This window comes from Kogia breviceps, chromosome 5 (genome assembly GCF_026419965.1).
Source record: "Kogia breviceps isolate mKogBre1 chromosome 5, mKogBre1 haplotype 1, whole genome shotgun sequence".
NCBI lineage: Eukaryota > Metazoa > Chordata > Mammalia > Artiodactyla > Physeteridae > Kogia > Kogia breviceps.
In genome coordinates this window covers 82,007,170-82,026,751 of record NC_081314.1, presented here as the reverse complement: position 1 = coordinate 82,026,751, position 19,582 = coordinate 82,007,170, and the positions used below count along the sequence as shown (strand labels likewise).

General features: G+C 49.8%; 1 protein-coding gene across 3 annotated transcripts in view; it reads right to left on the bottom strand.

Moving 5' to 3' along the window:
- Positions 1-12,425, bottom strand: part of SEMA5B (semaphorin 5B) — a 121,029-nt gene extending 108,604 nt beyond the window's left edge. For 2 of the 3 annotated variants that reach the window (XM_067034442.1, XM_059064366.2), the window contains exon 1: positions 12,195-12,425. The gene's annotated coding sequence lies outside the window, so the exon portion shown is untranslated. The remainder of the gene's footprint in view (positions 1-12,194) is intronic. The other variant, XM_067034440.1, reaches the window with a different exon arrangement.
- Between the last annotated feature and the right edge of the window lie 7,157 nt (positions 12,426-19,582).

Below are 19,582 nucleotides of genomic sequence, written 5' to 3'. Positions count from 1 at the left end.
CAGGCTCACTCCTTCTTCTCCATTCCAATGGCCTCACTGCGTGCTGGCCCCCATCCCCACGTGCAGGGCCCAGGCTGTGACCCCACCTCCCTCCCACCCTCCAAATCAGGCTCCAGCTGGCCAGTCCACTCTGCAAAAGGACTGGTTTGTTTGGTACTCTCAGGTCCCAGATACTATACCAGGTGACCTGCTTTAGTAAAAGGAACTCATTTAATTCAATCCCCATGGCCGCACTCTGAAGTAGGTATGATAGCCATTTCACAGATGAGGAAATTGAGCCTCAGAGAGGAGAAATACTTTGCCCAGAGTCACCCTACGAGTGAATGGGAGAGCTGGCACCTAGCACCCCTCCTCTGCCCCCAGCCAGTCAGCCCCTTGGTCACACACCTCACCTTCGTCCATGCACTTACCCCCATGGAGTCACAGAGCAACAGAGAGAAAAGAAGGAGAGACTTTAGAAATGAGAGCAATGTGGGGAAGAGGAGCTGGAAGGGGGAAGAACGCTGCAAGGGAACGAACGTGGTGTCCAGATTGGGGGACTTCTCTGGCAGGCCCTGCACTTTTGTCTTCAGCTCATGTCTTCTCCATCTTCACCATCAGGGTGTGGGGTTCCCCGGAAGGGCACCACGGGCACAGGAGGCTCCCAAGCCTGAGGCTGGTGAAAGGCCTGTGAAAGTTCCAGCTGCTCCAGATGAGTTCAGGCCACTTGGCCTAGCCTTGCATCCCAGGGAACATGCAAATGAGGCTCGGAGCAGCTGTGGATCTTGCGGGAATCTTGCCAAGATCCTGGCAGGCACTAGAGGGGTTCACGTCCAGAAAGGGGTCTGAGGTGGCTTTTGCAAACCACAGAGAGGGAAAGTCCAGGTGCCCCCTGAGAAAATTCCTGAAGAGATGATAAACGCAGGGTGGTGGACACTGGGGAAAGGCAGCTGAGACCACGGGCAGACAATGCATGTTCAGTAAAGAAGTCCTGTCAGGCAGAGCTCAGCTCCTCCGCTGACAGGGCCACCAAGCTGGTAGACAAGGGAAACAGGGTTCACCTGTGTAGCTGATCTTGAAAACATGTGACAAGCTCTCTGAAATTGTTGCAAGCAAGCAGAAGGCGGCAGAACTAGTGGGACATGTAGCTGGTTGCACAATCGTAAGTACTCAAGGGCACTTACCAATGGTTCAAGACCTCTTGGAGGGAAGGGTCCAGGTGCATGCTGTAGGGCTCTGACCTATCCCACCCCATTCCACATCTCATCAAGTCCTTGGATCAATATACAAAAAGCATTTGAAGCTGGGAGCAACAGCAGATATACTAGATGTCAGAATTCAAAACATCTTTATCAGCTGGAGAGGTGGACTGAATTCAGACAACATAAAATAAATTAGGGGGAAATGTAGAGTCCCAAACATAGGAGCAAAAATGCTACAGCACTGGGCTTCCCTGGTGGCACAGTGGTTGAGAGTCCACCTGCCAATGCAGCGGACACGGGTTCGTGCCCGGTCCAGCAGGATCCCACCTGCCGCAGAGTGGCTGGGCCCGTGAGCCATGGCCGCTGAGCCTGTGCATCTGGAGCCTGTGCTCCGCAACGGGAGAGGCCACAACAGTGAGAGGCCAGCGTACTGCAAAAAAAAAAAGAATGAAAAAGCTACAGCGCTGTCATAGGTTGAACCATGCCCCCCACCCACCCAGAAAACCTCATATGTTCAATCCCCAGTACCGCATGTTACCTTATTTGGAAACAGGGTTGCTGCAGATATAATTAGTTAAGATGCAGTCATATTGGAGCAGAGTGGGCCCCTAATCCAGTAAGACTGGTGTCCTTACAGAAGGGGAAATTTTGAGACGGACAGGCACACAGGGACAAGGCCATGTGAAGATGAAGGCAGAGATTAGAATGATGCTTCTATAAACCAAGGAATACCAAAGACTACCAGGAAACCACCAGAAGCTAGGAGAGGGGTATGGAACAGATTCTCCCTCACAGCCTTCAGAAGGAACCAATACTGCCACCACCTTGATCTCAGACTTCCAGTCTCCAGGACTGTGAGACAATTCACTTCTGTTGCTTAAGCCACCCAGTTTTAGTACTTTGTTATGGCAGCCATTGCTAATGAATGCAAGTCCAGAGACGAAATTGGGAGATGGGGCAGAGTCAGACTATGGTACAGAAACCTGGAGGTATTGACTGCCTGTTAAGTTTAACAAAAGTCAGCAGGGCCATGTGGCTTCTAAAAACAGCCAGGGCAGATATGAGGCTGCATTAATGGAAGGTATGGTATCTCGACCCACGAGGGTGTGCTGGCCAGGCCTCACCCAGAGGACCAGACTTGGTTCTGGTGACCTCAGCTTAAGAAAAGTCAGAGGATGTTCAGAGTCCCATGCCCAGAGATGAAGAGACAAGTCAGAGGAGGACTAATGGAAGCAGGGGAGAGGTAGAAGGCAACTGGTCTCCAGTGTTTGAAAAGCTGTGCAATGGGAGTGACTGGGTTTGCCTGGAATAGCCACATGCGGAAGAGATGGAGCCCATGGGGAGAGACACAGACTGCAGAGAAATAGAAGAACTTTCTATCAGACTTGTTGACCAAAAATCAACTAGGCAACCCTGTGGGGAGATGAGTTTTGTTTTTGAGGAACTGAAGACTCCATCAGCTGGTCACTGGAAAGGGACTTGTAGAAGTGACCCCAGCATCTCCCAGCTCCAAGAAAGGCCCATTCACGTTCCCTGCCTGTCTGACACCAGCAACTCAGGCTTCTTACCTGCTTAAAGTTAGAGGCTGCCATGAGATGTTTTGGCCCCAAGACCTTTCATTGATGGCTTTAGTAGATAAAGTTGCATGCTGAAGGCAGAGAGTCTAGACTAGCAGACCTCATAAGATCAAGTTTGGCAACACCCAGGTCCACTGGAAGGATGCGCCCACACATGCTCTCAAGCATAGGGGTCTTGGATAGGGGTGGGAAGGAGAGTGGCCCTGGCTCTCCATTGTCCAGGAGGGAGGGAACTGGCAGCCCAAGAGTTAACTGACCCCTCACTTGAGGGAGACCCATGCTGGTGGGCTCTGTGAGGGGATACAGAGGAGCCCACACACAGGCTTCTCTTTGAGGGGCTCGAGGTAAGCTCACTGGGAAGACGGACTTCTGTAGGAAAGGCAACTGATGCTGATGAGACCCTTCCGAAGATGACCTGGCACTAATAGCCAGCATCTACATGAGCTATGCTACTTCCTTTGATCCTTTTTTAAACTAGCCCTCCCTCGTTTTCCAGCACAAAAAGGAGGCTCAGAGAGGGAAAGGAACTTATGTAAAACCCACAACACAAAACCAGTCAAGCTGGGTTTGAACCCTAGTCTGTCTCATCCCCAAGCCCACACTCCTTCCAAGGTTCCACGCTGCTTCCCCAGCTGAGGACTGCAGGCTGTAGTGCCACAAGCCTCCAACGACAGAAAGAACCACCCAGGGTGGTCTAAAGCGGTATCCCAAACTTCAGCACGCATCAGAACGGGCTGAAGGGCTTGTTGAAGGGCAGGCTGTTGGACCCTACCGGGGAGTTGCCACGTTAGTAGGTTGGCACCAGAACTGCTGCATCCCTAACCGGGTCCGGGTGCTGTGGATTCTGCTGGTCAGGGACTTCACATTGGGAACCACTGCTCTGCAGTATTCAGGAAAGGAAGTGGGTACCCTCCAGCCGCAGAGCCGCAGAGAGACAGAGGTATGCTGCCAGTCGATCATCTGTCTCTGGGCCAGGAGTTCCCCAACAGCGTTCGAGGCAGGACTGCCAGCTGGTGCTGCTTCACTAGAACCCATCTGGTCGGGAAGATGCAGACTGTGAACAAATCCAGCTTCCTGTACTTTCCACTCTGGAGTCTTCTGGTTCTTCCAGGTTGATGAACTGTGTTCTCTTCTACAGGAAGTCCTATTATTCTGCAGTCAGCCACCATGACCCTCAGGGTTTTCACCCTCTCTAAACAGACAGGCTCCCTTCACTAAGCCTTTTGTGGCTGGGTTTCCCAATCCCCTCCTGACCCTGGATGCCCTCCACTGATCACGCCTGAGTTGGCCAGGGTCCCCTCTAAAATCCATGTGCAGAAATGAGGACATAATGACCAAGGAGAACCCAATTTGGACCCTGCCCGTCCCTTAGTGCCAATTAAGATGGCACTGTTTTGAGCAATCCCATCACCCTGTCGGCTCCTATGAAGCCTGCGTACAATTAAACCCCTCAGATGTTTTTCTTAGGATCTGCAGCCAAATCAAGTCGGCCCCCACTACCCCCCATCATGAACTTCAGTAATTAATTTCTGCTATCTAAATGCAACTTTCCATCTGCTCCTGTTAAATTTCATCCTGTTGGTTTAAACCAAGCATTCCAGTCTGTCAAGATCATTTTGAATATTTATTCTGTCTTTTATAGGAGATGCCCATCACAGCCTTGTCATCAAAAAATCTGATAAGCTCGCTTACTCCAGTTTCACCCAAGTCATGGATAAAAATATGAAGCTTCATTTTTCAGAATCTCACCTGTCACAAACCATCATCCCTTTTGGAATCCCTAATCATGCGATCATACTTCCCCAAATCGGATTTCTTACAGACTAGGGAAGGTCTGTGGGCATGTCGTTTCTTTCCTTGGCCATCATTAATGCCAGACTGATGTGGTGTCTGTCATCTAAGCACTGTCACATCACCACCTAGCTCTTGGTCATGGTCAGAATCAAATCAGAAGGACAGTTTTGGCTGCTATTTCTCTACCTTTTGGGCAATGACAAGGTTACAGAGGCAAGAATGCTAAAGTGAATCCAATCCTCCACTTTAAGCAGTACTTGACATCCAACAGAAGTCAGGCTGTCTCTCCCCCTATCATTACTATAGCATGCCTGCCTCCCTGACAGCTTTATAAGCCATACTGCGAAAGCAGCATCCAAATACTTCCAAATGGGTGGGGCAGCTATAATAGGAGTATGTTATAACTTGGACCTGCTCAGCTGTAAGACACACTGGGATATTGGCAACTGGTCGGTGAGGAGACAAGAAATGTTTTCTGGAGTGGGGTACTTGGAGAGAGGGGTGAAGACAGAATCAAGGAGGTCAAAAGGAAAAGGGAGACTTGATGAATAGCAACCCCACTCTTCTGCGATTTGTATGTGAGAACTGCCCTTCTTCTTCTGGAGAAAGTCACAGTATATGTACACGGGATGCTGATGGAGCATTTGTGAACGACTTGTTGACACCATAAGCCAAGAACGGAGAAAAGTATATGTAGCAGTTAAGTCTGTAGGGTCTGAAGTCGGACAGTCTAGGTTTAAATCCTAGTTCTACTACTTATTAGCTGTGTGACCTTGGGCAAATTGTTTTCTCTCCCAAGTTTTTTGTTTCCTCAGGTGGAAAGTGGAGACAAAAATAATATATGCACATAAGGCACATGAGGATTAATAGAAATAAAGCATATACAAAGTTGAGCAGACTGTCTGGTACATAATAATAGCTCAGTAATAATAGCCGTTATGGAACTGTAGCTTGAAGGCAGTGCCGAGTGCTGACAGTTCCGGGGCTGGAGGTGTGAAGAAGAAAAGGCTAAGAAGGTTTAAGAAGAAACTAAAGACAGTGTGGGTTAGGGGCAGGAGAGACTTGGAGCTCACCTGAATGGTGAGGCAGCAATCTGTGGAACTGACCCGGAGGTGGAGCCCAGGCACAAGGCTAGGTCAAGGATTCTGACCTTCAGCTCAGATAAGGGTGAAGAAGCCAGGCTGATACCTCAGAAAAGTTCAATAAAAATAGTTTGTTTTCCCAGCTCTGAATATGAATATTTTTTTATTGCTCTAGGAAGTCAGTCAAAAGTTGTCTAAATGGTCCGTGTTAAAAAGAAGCATAAATATTCCACTTCTAGAAATCTGCTCTGAGGAAATAATTATCAATAGGCACAAAGATTTATAGACAAGGATGTTCACTGCAGCATTATTTATAACAGTAAAAAGTGGTTTACAATCTAGATGTCCAACCCACACAGGATTCGTTAAATTATGGCACATCCATGAGAAGAAATACCGGGCAGCCAGTAAAAAGCCCATTTGAGAAGAATACTTAAGACATGGGGAAATTATCACAATATGTGATTAAATGAAAAGGGTTGGCTACAAAACAACACAGTACAATCACAGTTTTGTTAAATATTTAGAAGGAAATACCCAAAAATGCTGAATGCATTACTTTTATAAATTCTTTTTAAGAAAAAATGATCACAAAGGAGTTACACTACAAGGAAGCTCCCACAATCAGCTTATAATAAAAAGTCATTAAATTCAGAACGCAGGAACACAAACAGTAGCTATGATCTGAATGCCAGGAGCTCTAGCTGGTACCTGGCTGTTGTGAAGGGCTGAAGGCAAAGAGGATCTGCATGCCATTGGCGTGAGGCCAGGTAGAACCTAGGAAAGATTTAGGTCAGTGGCTCTCAATCATGGTTGCATTTTAGGAGCAAAAAAAAAAAAAAAAAAAAAATCAATGCCCAGGCTCCAATCTCAGGGATTCTGACTTAATTACGGGCTGGTCGTCTATATTTTTTCAAAGCATTCCAGATGATTCTGAAGGAGCCAGTGAATTAGAGTTGAGTGGGACCAAGCTACTGTTACCTGTATACAGAGTTCACTTGAGCCTTGCTCTCTAGACTGAGCCCAGCATGTGAAGAGAGACCCACTCTGGAAGCTAGAGAGATGCTAAAAGGGAGCAGACGGACCCAAGGAACCTGGTCTATGCAGGAAAATGACCCTCAGCCTTGGGGGACATTCACAGAAGTGTTCCTTTGAGCTGACCTGTTTGGGAGCTTTTACCACAAGGACACTGCTCTTGGCTCAGACTCCCCTTCGCTCAGACTCTTGATGGGGCCCAGGTTACTAGCTGACTCCATAAAATCAAGTGCAGGTGGCTCTACAAAAGGGAGAGGGAAGAAAATCAAGATGCTGGGAAATCTACAGGGATCTGACTCTGCAGAAGCCGGAGCTAGTGGTATTTTCCTCTCTCCTGCTTTTGGGCAGAAACACACCCCAGCCAACAGAGCAAGGTGTGAACCTTAAAGGCAGTCTGCTTTGGGTGGATGAGGCCTCTCAGAGGGCTCCTAGTTTCCCTCAGGTGCCTTGGGGGAAGAGGCTGCTAGAAACAAAAGTTTGTATTAAATGATAAGATCTCCCCAGCTTCTCACTACAGGTATAAAGTTACTCAAGCCACCAAAAGAAGGGAAATAAGAGTCCTGAGTCAGGTGCTTTACCCACTGGATCCACCTATCCCTGAATAATTAAGAGCCAACTGAGGCTCTTTTGTACTCCTTAAAGCAGGGCTCCTTGGGGGGCCTTCAGGACAATGACTAGGGCAGTAAGGAGGGAGTTTTGGCTCAGGTGGACCAGTGGGGATGGCAAGTAGGGATGGATCTAAATTGCTACCCTACCAGACATTTCCCTGAAGTTGCCTCCCTAGAGGCAGCCTCCTGTCAATTCTGGCAGAACAGAGCCGCAGGTAACTCAAAATACTGGATGATCAAATTGTAACATAGCTTTGCAATGCATTGTATCTGTGTTTATATGTGAATGTATATGATTATATTTAGATACACACATATACCTGATATATAGCGGATTTACCTTCCTAATGATGTTTGGCTCAGGTGGAGGCTAAAAGGACGATGCACTTTCTGAAGATACTGGCAGGCAGGTGGGTTTCCAACCGTGGGGCTGGCTGTAACTAGAAACTGGCCTGAGACTAAATATTCCCCACAAATAATTCACAAAAAAAGAAATGAACCACTCCTGGAAAATCAAGAAGTGACGGTTATCTCCATTCAAGATGGAGAAGCCTCCCTTGTTTCTAACCCAGCTTCCTCCTTGGGGAATTTAAACCTATCTCCTCTAATTTGATCCTCAGGGGATAGCAGAACAGATGGTCACCAGCCATCCTCCGGTACCAGCCCTTCCTATCACAGAACAGGCCAGAGACATTCTTGGTTCAAATGCAAAGACATTCTGATAATATGGACAAGGCTTCAAATTCGAACAAGTTCCAGGTACAAGTCTGGTTAAGTCATCCTTATTAATCGCAGATCAATGAGGGAAGTGTCACGGTGGGACTCAGCACACAGCACTGCCTTTAAAGCTCGGGGAAAGCCTAACGGAATACTTGTTCTCCTGTTTCAAGTCAGAGTGGAGGAAGATGCGAAGCCCAACTGTTGGGAAGTGTGCTCAAGGTCAAACTCTCCCATGCCCAGTTACCATCCCTCCCAGGTCCCTCGTCCTGCTTCCCCCACTGTTCCCAGCTGCAAATTGGATAGGAAGCCATCTTTTTTTCCTTTTCTCACTCTGGAGGTACCAAGTGTAGTCATTGCTCATTGGTGAGTCCCTGACTAATGTCAGGATTAAAGAGTGCCTTCTGCAAGGTTTGGTTTTCATCTTTCATGCTCACTAAAGCAGAGGGAGGGAAGCAGACGTGGCAGAGCCACAGAATGTTTGGCACCCCCCCTTCCCTTTCAGAACTCTGCTCCCAGCTGGTACTTTCTAGCATTTAAGCAGGTTATAGGGGAATTTTTTTCAGAAAGAAAATCTTGGAGGAGATTCCTCCATCTGAGATAGAAAGTGACATACACAAAGATCCCCTTCCAGACTACCCATCAGAGAGCCATCTCTTCAGCTAAGGCAGATGTCATCAAACCAAAAGTCAGAGAGGGAGGTCCACAAAAATACAGCAGTATGCCAGTGAAATCCACATGTTGCCCACATAAGCTCTAAAAGAAGATCTCAGTTCAGTCAATTCAATGAAACTCCATTAGTCAAGACACTTGCTTTGGCTTCTAGTCATACATTTAAGACAAGTTAGTTAAGCTTTGTCATAAATTTAAGACCAACTTAGTGATGGCTAAACTCAAATGCAAAGATCTGAATGTGAAGAAAACTCATTCATTATTTCCAACACACACACACACAAACACACACAGAGTCACCAGGTGATGAAGACAGGCTAGTGATCAAGGTGACTGGATGATCCCAAGACTCACTGGGGTTCAGACACTGGTGTATAAATAACCAAATACTCCCTCCCAATAGTTCTCTTCCTCAGATCTTCAGGTACCTGGCTTTGCCTCTGTCCACACCACAGGTACAATGTAGGTGTTCAGCCCCACTTGATGAGTGAGGAATCTGAGGCATGGAGAGGGGACTTGGTGCTGAGGGAAGAGCTAAGGTGGTAGAATCCTAGCCCTCTCAGCCCTCCCCCAAACCCTAAGACCCCAAGTCCTTTGGACAACTCCATATTAGCTATCAGGTCACCTGAACAAACCCACAGGGGAAAAAAAACCCACAATAAATTCTATCACAGCAGTGGAGGCAATGCTAGTAATTGTGATTTCCTGGTCACGCTGATTCACCTCCATCCTGGAGATCAGAGACATGTCTTATCTACTGTTGCATCCATAGCTTCTAGTACCTGGCACATAATAAGTGCTCGATAAATAGTGAACATGTGAGTTTAGTCCCACTGTTGGTCTTATTTACCTTGTATCCACTCAGTAATAGAGCCAACACTTAAGGACCATGGGGAACATCTAGCTGCTGGGGGTGTGGGTGGTGGGGCATTGAAACTCAGCCCTGGGTCCTTTAAGGCTATATAACAAGGAGACATGCACTTCTAATCAGGGATCTTGTCCTTTGCCTTCTGTGTCCATTCTACCACCTCAATCCTCAATGAAAGTAGTGAATTTGTTGACTGTATGGTATTGACCTGAATTGATATCTTCTTGGCTTTCCCTGTGGGATAGAGGAGGGTGGCCAAGATTAAAAACAGGAGTATCATGATCAATGTTCAAAAGAATTGGACCCGAGAGCATCTTCTTCCCAAGTGTACACACTCCATCCACCAATCTACAGCCTTGCCAGGCTGATCCTCACTAAATGTCTGCTATCCCTCTGCCCCCTTGCTGGGGCTCCCCTTCCCCTTTTCAGACCCACACTCAGGGATCAGGGCTTTCTGGATATTCCTTGGGATTCCTGAACATCCTATGTGAGCTTCCAGTTTTTTCTCATTCAATCCCTGCATAAGGCTTTACTACATCAGGAGAAGCAAAAAGTCACGGTTGAATTTTTTTTTCTTTTTTTGTAAAGAATAAAAATGGTTTATACCCACTGGGCTGGGTGGGGAGGGGAAGGAGACCTGAGTTCCAGTCCTGCCTCTGAGTTTGGAACCTTGTATCAATGTAAAGTGCTAGATTTGTAGAAGATAAGATGGCTCCCTGACCTCAAGGAACTCATCATCTCACAGTAGAATCCTAGTGGGCCCTGAGAGTCAGGGTGAGTAGGAGGCCAGCAGGTGACAGGTAGGACCAGGCTGTGGGATGTTCCAATCAATCCCCAAACTACAGGATAACATGCAGACATAGAGATAAGATCACTTAAAACTGTAATTTCTAGATCTGTAGTCTGTAGAGTGATCAAGTGGCAAACTCCCTCTCTCTCTCTTTGATATTTTATCCCCCTTCCTCCTCGGTTGGTAATCTAGATTTGGGGCAGGGTACTGGTGGGTTTTTCCAAGCTGCTTCTTAATCTGCCCCCCTTTTCCTAGTTGTGAGGTCCAGTTCTCAGGCTCAAGTTCCCCTCTTCCCCTTCCTCAAGGTCATCTATCCTGGTTCAGAAAAGGTGTGAGCCCACTTTTGAAGGTCAAGAAGAACTGGGGCGGGGGCCGGTGCGGTAAATGAGAAGGAATGGAAGAGAACAGGCGAAAAGATGAGGGAAAGTTGGGGCGGGGAGGACAGAGAGGCGGCCCAGAAGGGCCTGGAGGGAGACGCCGCTGCCGCTGACGAAGAAGCTGAATAAGGCCGAAGTGGTGGGGATGGGAGGGGGAGTGGAGGTGCCTGAGAAATGTGTTAGGAGATTAGACTCAGAGGAGGTAGGATCGTGGCGGGGTCTAGACACAGGCGAGCTTCCAACCTCCCAATACCAGTTCCGCTCAGTCAAGGGGCCAGGAAAGAGCGTATCCCGAGGGTGGGCAGCCCTTCCCCGCTCCGGCTGCTCTCATCGCCACCGCGGAATATTTGGAGAGGATCGCAGGGGTGGGGGCAGAGTAGGGCAGTTACCTTTCCTCCTCCCAACTCGGGGCCCACTGCAGCCCAGCGCGGCAGGGCAGGCGGAATAACCCGAGGACTGGGCACCGAGGGAAGGGGAGGAGGCAAGGAGGGCGCTTCAGGTGGCTCCTCCCGGTTGTTTAAACTTTGCGCTGGAGAAGGGGCCGGCTCTGTCCTCCCTCCGCCGCCCGCCCGCGGCTCCGCTCGTCCAGGGGTCCTCGGCCTCGCCTTCATCCTCGGCGGGTCCTACGCCCACTTCCCTCTCGGCTCCCGCGCGACTCGGATCCCCATCCCCTCTCCTGTCTCCATCTCTGCCTGTGACGGAGCGCCCCCCACTCCCTCCCTCCTCGCTGGATCTCCCGCAAGACGTGAGCGGAAAGCGAATGGGCAGCCCAACCACAAAGACAAATTACCATGAGAAAAATAAATCAGGAAAGCGCCGTTCGCATCCCGCGTTCCCGCCGCCGCGCCCCTCTCCGCCCGCCGAGGCGGGAGCGCCGGGCTCCGGGACGGCTGCATCTGGGGCCTGGCAGGGCAGAGTTTGGGCTCCGCAGGGCCCTACCAGGGCAGGGGGTCTGAGAAAAATCCGGTGGGGACCCCCGCAGGCGGCGGCGGAGCAGGGACGTCCCCGAGCGCGAGATTTCACACTCCGGGCGGGCCACGCGTTCCAACGCGCCTCGCCGCTTGCGCTCTGCCTCCATCGGGTTTACTCGTCCGCTCTCTCGGAGCCTCCATCTCGGCGCCACCCTCGGCGCCTCAGCTCGGCTCTCTCCCAGCCTTTCAACCGTCCGTCCCCTCCTCCAGGCCCGGCCCTGGGTCCCCTTCACGGCGTGCAGCCCAGACGCACCGACAGCGGCCGAGCCAGGGCCCCGTGCAGCCCGGACCCGGAGCCGGCTGACGGCGGGAACGCGGCAGCACGGAGGGCGCCCAAGCTGAGGTGGCAGAGGGCGGCGTGGAAGCCCGGGGACTCCCTCCTCTCTGCCCACAGCCTCCGCCACCTGGTTCCAACTTGCCAGCGGCCCCGGGCCCCTACCCCTCTACCCACCCGAGTTGCTGAAGTTTGCAACTTGCAGCACAGCCCGCGCAGGGGAAGCGTCCTAGGCTCCCGGGACTCACCTCCGGGCTGCGGGCGCAGGTGCCCGGTTCCGGGCGGCTCCCGGCTCCCGGCTCCCGGCGGCGGGTGGCGGCGAAGGCGAACCAGGAGGGCTGGCGGCCGGTCTAGGAATGGGGCGGCCGCGCACGAACGGCCCCCGGCACTCACTCGCCGCTCCAGTGCAGCCGCGACCCGGGCGCGCGCCCGCCACCCTCGGGTTCCGCCAGCAGCCGCCGGACGCGCCGCCGACCCGCCCAGCTCAGTGGAGCGGGGCTCAGGCGGCAGCCCTCGCGCTCCAACTAGCTCCCGACCAGGCGCGCGGCTGAGAGCGGGGAGGAGGAGAAGAGGGGGCCGAAGGAGGGAGGGAGAAGAGGTGGGGGAGGAGTTGGGAGCGAGCGGAGAGAGGGAAGGGAGCGGGAGAGAAAAGGAGGAGGGTGCTGGAGAGGACCTGCCGCGGCTGGCGCGCCACCCGCCAACTCGTGGCGTGCGGAGGAGCGCGAGGGGGCGCCCTGCACCTCCGCGTCCCCGGGCTCGGTCCGAATCCCGCCCTTGGCTTGCCAAGTGTGTTTACACGGAGCGTGGACAGAAGTCCCGCCCCGCAGCCGGCGTTCGAGCGGCGAGACCCAGGTTCCTCGAGCACTTGCTGCCTTTTTGCCGCGTCCTGCCTTACCGTCCTCGGCAAGCCCCGTCTCGAACCCGGCTTTCTGCCGAAGCGTCAGCGCACCAGAACCCTGCCCACCCAACCGCTGGGGCCCGAGGAAATTCTCCCTTCCCCTCGGCTCCCCAATTCCCCAGCCCTATCAGCTAGGGATGATCTTCCTGCCTGTGGATTTGAAGGGGGAAAGAATTGCATACAAAACAAGGGAAATCTGATATAAATTGCAGTCGAAGGGAATGAGATGAGGCTGCTGGGCTGGACTGGAAAACCAGAATCGGCCGGATTAAGGGTTAACTTTACAAGCTGCACGATCTTGAGTGAACCTCTCCAAGCCTCAGTTTCTTCAGCCGTAAACTAGGGTTGGTGATAACCTACCCTACTGAGCAATTGGAGTAGGGCTACAGTGAATAACATCAGGAACATTGGGAGGGCATCCAATAGATTAGTGAGCGGGGGAGCTGGTGGAGGGCTCTCAGCTGAGGAGGGAAGGTTTAGCGCGACCACACCGAACAAGGCTGAAATGTTTACAAGTTTAAGTATCTAATGTTTCTGATGGCTAGAAGACCTGAGGGAAAGACAAGGGGGCAAGATGCTTCAAATCCTATCTGCCCGGCTGCAGGAGGGATGGGAAGAGAGCCCTCTGCTGAACAAAGAAAGGTATTTTTAAAATTTTTTAAAAAGTGACCTAAGAAAAGGAAACGAAAGAATGAAGGATACAGACAAAGGACCTGAAATATTAAACCAGGAGAAGTGTGATTATAAGAGACAGCTAAAGAGAACTGTGAAATAAAAACAGGTAAGTTGGAAGAAGGAAAACATTAAACGACTTTCTAGACTATGCCGGAAATTGAAGAATTAGAGTGAATCGTTTTATGTAACAAAATTCTGGGTAAAGGAAATCCTAGATAAAAGAGAGGAATGGAGATGGTAAGAAACCTAGAGAAGCACCCTCCTACACACACACACACACACACACACACACACACACACACACACCTCTGAACCAAGGTGAGAAGTAGTTTGGCCAGAATGATGGGAAAGAAAAAAAGAAAGAATCCAAGAAAGGAGTTTATGAGATGCTGTAAAAAGGGAAACAGTGCACAATCTCAGAAATAATGCCTTTCTAGGGCAACAGGAATGCTGAGATTCATAATGTGCAGAATGGAGAGGAACTTGCAAAGGGAAGACACTCTGAACAAGAGGAGAGAGATGCAGACAAGAGGGAAAAAGGAAGGAAACGGGTATGTTGGGCATAGCAGTCTGGTAGACCGTCCATTTAATAAGGGGGTAGAAATCAAGTTGGAAGAGGTAGTGCAGGGCATCCAGTCCAAACTTATCATTTTACAGATGAGGACAATGAGATCCAGAGGGGAAGCATTTGTCCCAGAGTTGCAGGCTGGGGTGGGAGCAGGTCTCCAGATCCCCTGTCTGGGACCCTCCACTGCTGTGAGTGTTGCCTGCCCCCCTCTCCCCCACCCTCCCCCATTCCCATTCCCTACAGAACAGTGGGGACTGTTTTGTTACTGCAAAAATAAAATGTGTATGAAATAGAGACACCTTTTAATTAATACAAAAATATGAAAATATTCTATATATATAGCAGGGAAAAGGTATGAGCAGGAGAGTTTCCCATTTGTTTGGTTGGGACAGTAGACAAAGTGCCTTCTGAGTGTTTGTCGGCAGCAGCTCTCTCTTGAAAGGCTATAAAAATCTTTTCCATCCTTCACCATATTCCCTCACCCTCCCTCTCTTTTTCCACTATGTTTTGATTGTTTTTTCCTTCTTCTCTTTCCACCATCACTTCATGCCCCTTCCTGGCTCTCCCCCTCCACATTATGAATGAGTGTGGGAGAGGGCCCAGTGCAGGAAGAGAAGAGGGGAGACCCCAGTCTGGGGACACAGCCCAGGAACGCTTGCAGGAGCCAAGAAGGGGAGACACCCAAAGAGATACAGACAGAGGAGCAGACATGCTTGGGATGCTAGGCTAATTAGACCTAATTGCATCCTACAGTATTCCATTGACTAACAGTGATTACTCAAGAGCTCTCAATACAAGAGAGCTTCAGAAGTCCAAACCTCAGGAAGGGACAGTTATCTTACTAGCCTGGCTTATCACCTGCTTCAGGCGTCCCCAGAGTCTGTCAAACCCTGAATCGTTTACTAGGAACAAAGCCTGGAGCGTTGAACCCATCACCACAGTGTCAACACCACCTTCTGTCACTTTCCTTAAACCTCTGCAATAACCTGTACAATAATTACTTCTATTAGGAGCAATTCTTCACCTACCAGAACAGTGTTAATTAAGCAGAATGTAAAATACAGTAATTAATACAGAATTATCCAAAACAAACATGCTAAAGAGCAGCAAACATAGAGGGTGGGAAGAAGTTCTTGGAGTTTACTCATGATCTAGAAATTCCAAACTTACCTTCAACTAAGGTACCAAGAGACTAAGAAGTAAGTCCAAGTTCTCATGCTCAAGGGTGACAAACCTGGGAGCCCAACTGCGGGCATTTTCTGGGAGATCTAGCTGTCTCTGACAAACAAGAGTGCAGCCTCTCCCAGGAGTGTATGTAGGTGTGTGAGTGTGTGTGTGTGTGTGTATGTGTGTGTATACCCACCTGTGCATAGCCCAGGCACAAACACAAATCCAGCCTTGCAGCAAAAGGCAAACAAGTCACAGCCACTCATATATCAACAGGAGAGAGATAATTGAAAAAAAGAAGGCAGCAATCACTGATAATGTCCAAATAGTTTTCTATTTGTTCCCAGAATCACCTGCTCATTGTGCCTGGGGATGGAAAAGAAAAAGGAAAATTCCCACCCCAGAAGTCATTGTCAGTTTGTGAACCAAAAGCACACTTAGGTTAGAGGAACTGAAGTGTCACTAAATGACAGCTTTGCCATTGTCCTGAGCTGATGTGAGAGAAGAGGCCTTCCTTCCTTCCTTCCTCCCCAAACATTTATGTGCCACTTACTGCGCTCATTGGAGAGGTCATAAGAGGAGAGAGCCTCACAGTCAGCCAGAGAGGCAGCCCTAGTCACAGCAAATGCAGGACCAGAACACTGGGGGCACGTGGAAGGCCAACAACCAGCTCCACCCAGCAGGGCAAGGAGGTCTTCACAGCAAAGAGCCCTTCTAGCTGGGAGTGGAGATGGGGCAGGAACTTGCCAGACAGAGAAGCGGGAGGAAGCAGAGTATTCCAAGCAGAGGGAATAGCATGTATGAAAGCATAAGGCGATATAATTAGATTTCTGTTTTGGAAGAATACTTGGCCCTGGTTAACAGATTCAGAGAGAGCTGAAGCAGTAAATGTGAGCAGGTGTGTTGCTGGAGGAAAGAGCACTGCACCCGCAGTTAGGGCTCCTCAGTTCTGAGACCAGCTCTGTCTGCTGGCCACTAACGAGCTGGGTGTCCTTGCACAAGCCTCTTAACCTCTCCAACCTCGGTTCCTCGTGGCTAAAATGAGAGGGGTCGATTGATTGTCTGCTTTCTAAGGTCCTCCTGGTACAACATTCTATGATTCTAACTCTGCCTGCAGACACGTCTTTAAATTATGTCCTTTACTATGTTGGTGCACTGAGTCTTTTCCATGTGTTTAGCACTTCACAGTTTACAAAAGTCTTTTCCATATAATATCGTTTGGCCTTCACGCCATATGAAGGAGATAGTCACACTCCCACCTGGGATGGTCTTGTCCAGCCCCGGGGCTGTAAACACCATCTCTCTGCTGATGACATCTAAGTTTCCATTAGCAGCTCTGACCTTTCTTCTGAAACCCAGATGCAGAGAACCAACTGCCTGCTGCCCTCCTCCACGTGAACATCTAATAGGCATTTTGGACTTAACTTCTGATTTTCTTTCCCCAAACCAGCTCCTCCCTCAGACTCTTCCAATTTTGGACTTAACTTCTGATTTTCTTTCCCCAAACCAGCTCCTCCCTCAGACTCTTCCAACCTCGTAAATTAAAACCCCAGTCTTTGGGGGCTTCCCTGGTGGCGCAGTGGTTGGGAGTCCGCCTGCCGATGCAGGGGATACGGGTTCATGCCCCGGTCCGGGAGGATCCCACGTGCCGCGGAGCGGCTGGGCCCGTGAGCCATGGCCGCTGGGCCTGCGCGTCCGGAGCCTGTGCTCCGCGACGGGAGAGGCCACAACAGTGAGAGGCCCGCATACCACAAAAAAAAAAAAAAAAAAAAAACCCAGTCTTTGAATTCCTCAAGGCCAAAATCTTGAGTTCATCCCACACTCCACCTGTAAACTGTCAATAAGTCCCATTGAAATGTTTTCAGAATCTGGCTACTTCTCACCACCTCCTCCTCTAGCACCCCAATTCAAACCACTCTCTTCTCTCACCTGGATGTCTGCTCTGCCTGCTTCCACCTTTGTACCTACAGTCTGTTCTCCATGCAGTAGCCATCCGCAGTCAGATCCTTGCCCTCCTCTGCCAAAAAAAACCCTTCCATGGCTCACCAGCTCCCTAGAGGAAAAGCCACATCCTCTCCAAGCCCATGAGGCCCTTTCTGACGTCATCTCCTACTGCTCTCCCCTCCTTCACTTCTCGTCAGCCTCCCCAGCCTCTCCACTGTTTCCGGAACACCCGAAGCTCCCACCTCCAGGCCTTCTCACTTGCTGTTCTCTCCGCCTGGAAAGCTCTTCTATCAATGTCCACGTGGTCGTTCCCTCTCTTCCTTCAGAGTCTGCTCAAATATCAGTTCATTAGCAATGCATTACTATCCTTTGAAAAATGACAAACCCCTGTCACCCTTTATCATCACCTGACATTGTACATATTTATTATCCATCTGCCCTAACCAGAATATAAATTCCACGACAGCGGAGGCATTGCCCACTTTGTTCATTGCTGTAATCCTAGCCCACAGAATGGTACTAAGTAAAAACAAGTGCACAATAATGATTTAAGAGTGAATCATTATTATTATCCCCATTTTACAGATAAGGAAACTGAGGCGCAATGTTACAGTTTTCAGGGCCGAGATTTGAACTTAGATTTCTCCATATCAGTGTTCTCTCCAATTGATTATCAGTTGACATCTGTGTTTGCACTTAAAAACTTGCAATTGAAGATGCATATTAGAGTAAAACATATACTAATTGTTTTCCATCCAGTTCACCACATGTGTCCATTGACCCACACAGCAGCTCTCCAAGTCACAGCACTGTGAGCTCTGAAAACCCAAACCTCTAAATGGTCACCAACCCCACATGAGCACATTCATTCTGGCGTCATTTTTGTTTCTTGTGTTATAGTGCTAATTTTTCTTCTCATTTCCTGAGAAAATAAATTCCCTTCCAGGCCTTTACATATTTACTCTCACACATTCTCTCAGGCAGCATGAAGATCAGTGAAGATCAGTACATGCACACACATGCACACACATGCACACACATACACCATTTTCACGTCTCCTAAGTCAGGGGTGTGGTGAGAGAAGGCAGGCTGACTTTGTAGTTTGCCCCTGGGATGACACCCAGGGGTGATCACATCTGGCTCCCCAGGTGGTCAAGAGCACCTCTTCACCTTCCTCTTTCCTGCTTTTCTGACAAACATGTCAGACTGGGGCTGAGGATGAGTCAGGAGGAAGTGAGGTATGGGAGTGATGTGAAGATCAGAAGGAAGGACAGAGGCACGGCTGGTCCCCCGGACGACGCCAGGCTTCCTGGTAGTTGCTCCAGATAAAGGCCCAAGTCAAGTGCTCAACCCCAGGCAAGGGACAGGGGTCACTCTCCGGACATTTGGACGCAAGGAAGAACACAAGGTGTGGCCACCCTTCTTGAAGACATTTGAAACAAGAGATCTGTGTCTGTGATTCTCTCTGAGGACAATGGTGAAGTCACAAAAGTCCCAGATGGATCAGAAAGGATGGGTGTTGGCCAAGAAAACCTACACCAATGTCCCCAGAAGGGGATCTGAATCTTGTTAAGAAGAGAATCCCAGGTTGTAACCAAGAAGAGGCCCAAGCCTGGCACTTAGAGGACCCCAGCAGGGCCAGACCTCTAGATAGGATGTAGGGAGGCATCTGAAGGAGAACCTGCTGCCTGAGTTGGGGTAGAAAACCACTAACATGGTTGAGAGGTCCAAAAAGACTCCTTTACTCTGGCCAAAATGTCTCTCCTCTGGTGTTCCACGGCCTGTGAAATCCATGGTGGGGAAAAAATAGGTTGGCATAATGCCTTAAGCTGACCTATAAATTAACAACCCCTTAGCAGGAATGGGCAGTAAACAGTAATTCCCTCCAAATTACCTACCGGGCACACTGCTGTGCTGGTACCATACAACACATCCAGAATCCTGGCCCATGGATAGCAGTCATTCAATACTTTATTATTGATTGAATGTATGGAGGGATAGTGGGAGATGACGCTGAACTGTGAGCAGAGCTAGATTAGGGAGGCCTTGAATGCCATGGAAGGGGTTTGGATTTAATCCTACAGGCCAGGGACTTCCCTGGTGGTCCAGTGGGTAAGACTCTGTGCTCCCAATGCAGGGGGCCCGGGTTCGATCCCTGGTCAGGGATCTAGATCCCTCATGCATGCCGCAACTGAAGATCCCGCATGCTGCAAAGATCCCGCGTGCCACAGCTAAGACCTAACGCAGCCAAAAAAGGCACAAATCCTACAGGCCAGGCAAAGAGAATCATCTGAGGTTTGGAGCAGGAGCCTGACATGGTGAGATGGGAGACAGTGGGTGGACTTGAGTGAGGGAAGCCAGTAAGAGACCATTACAACAGTCC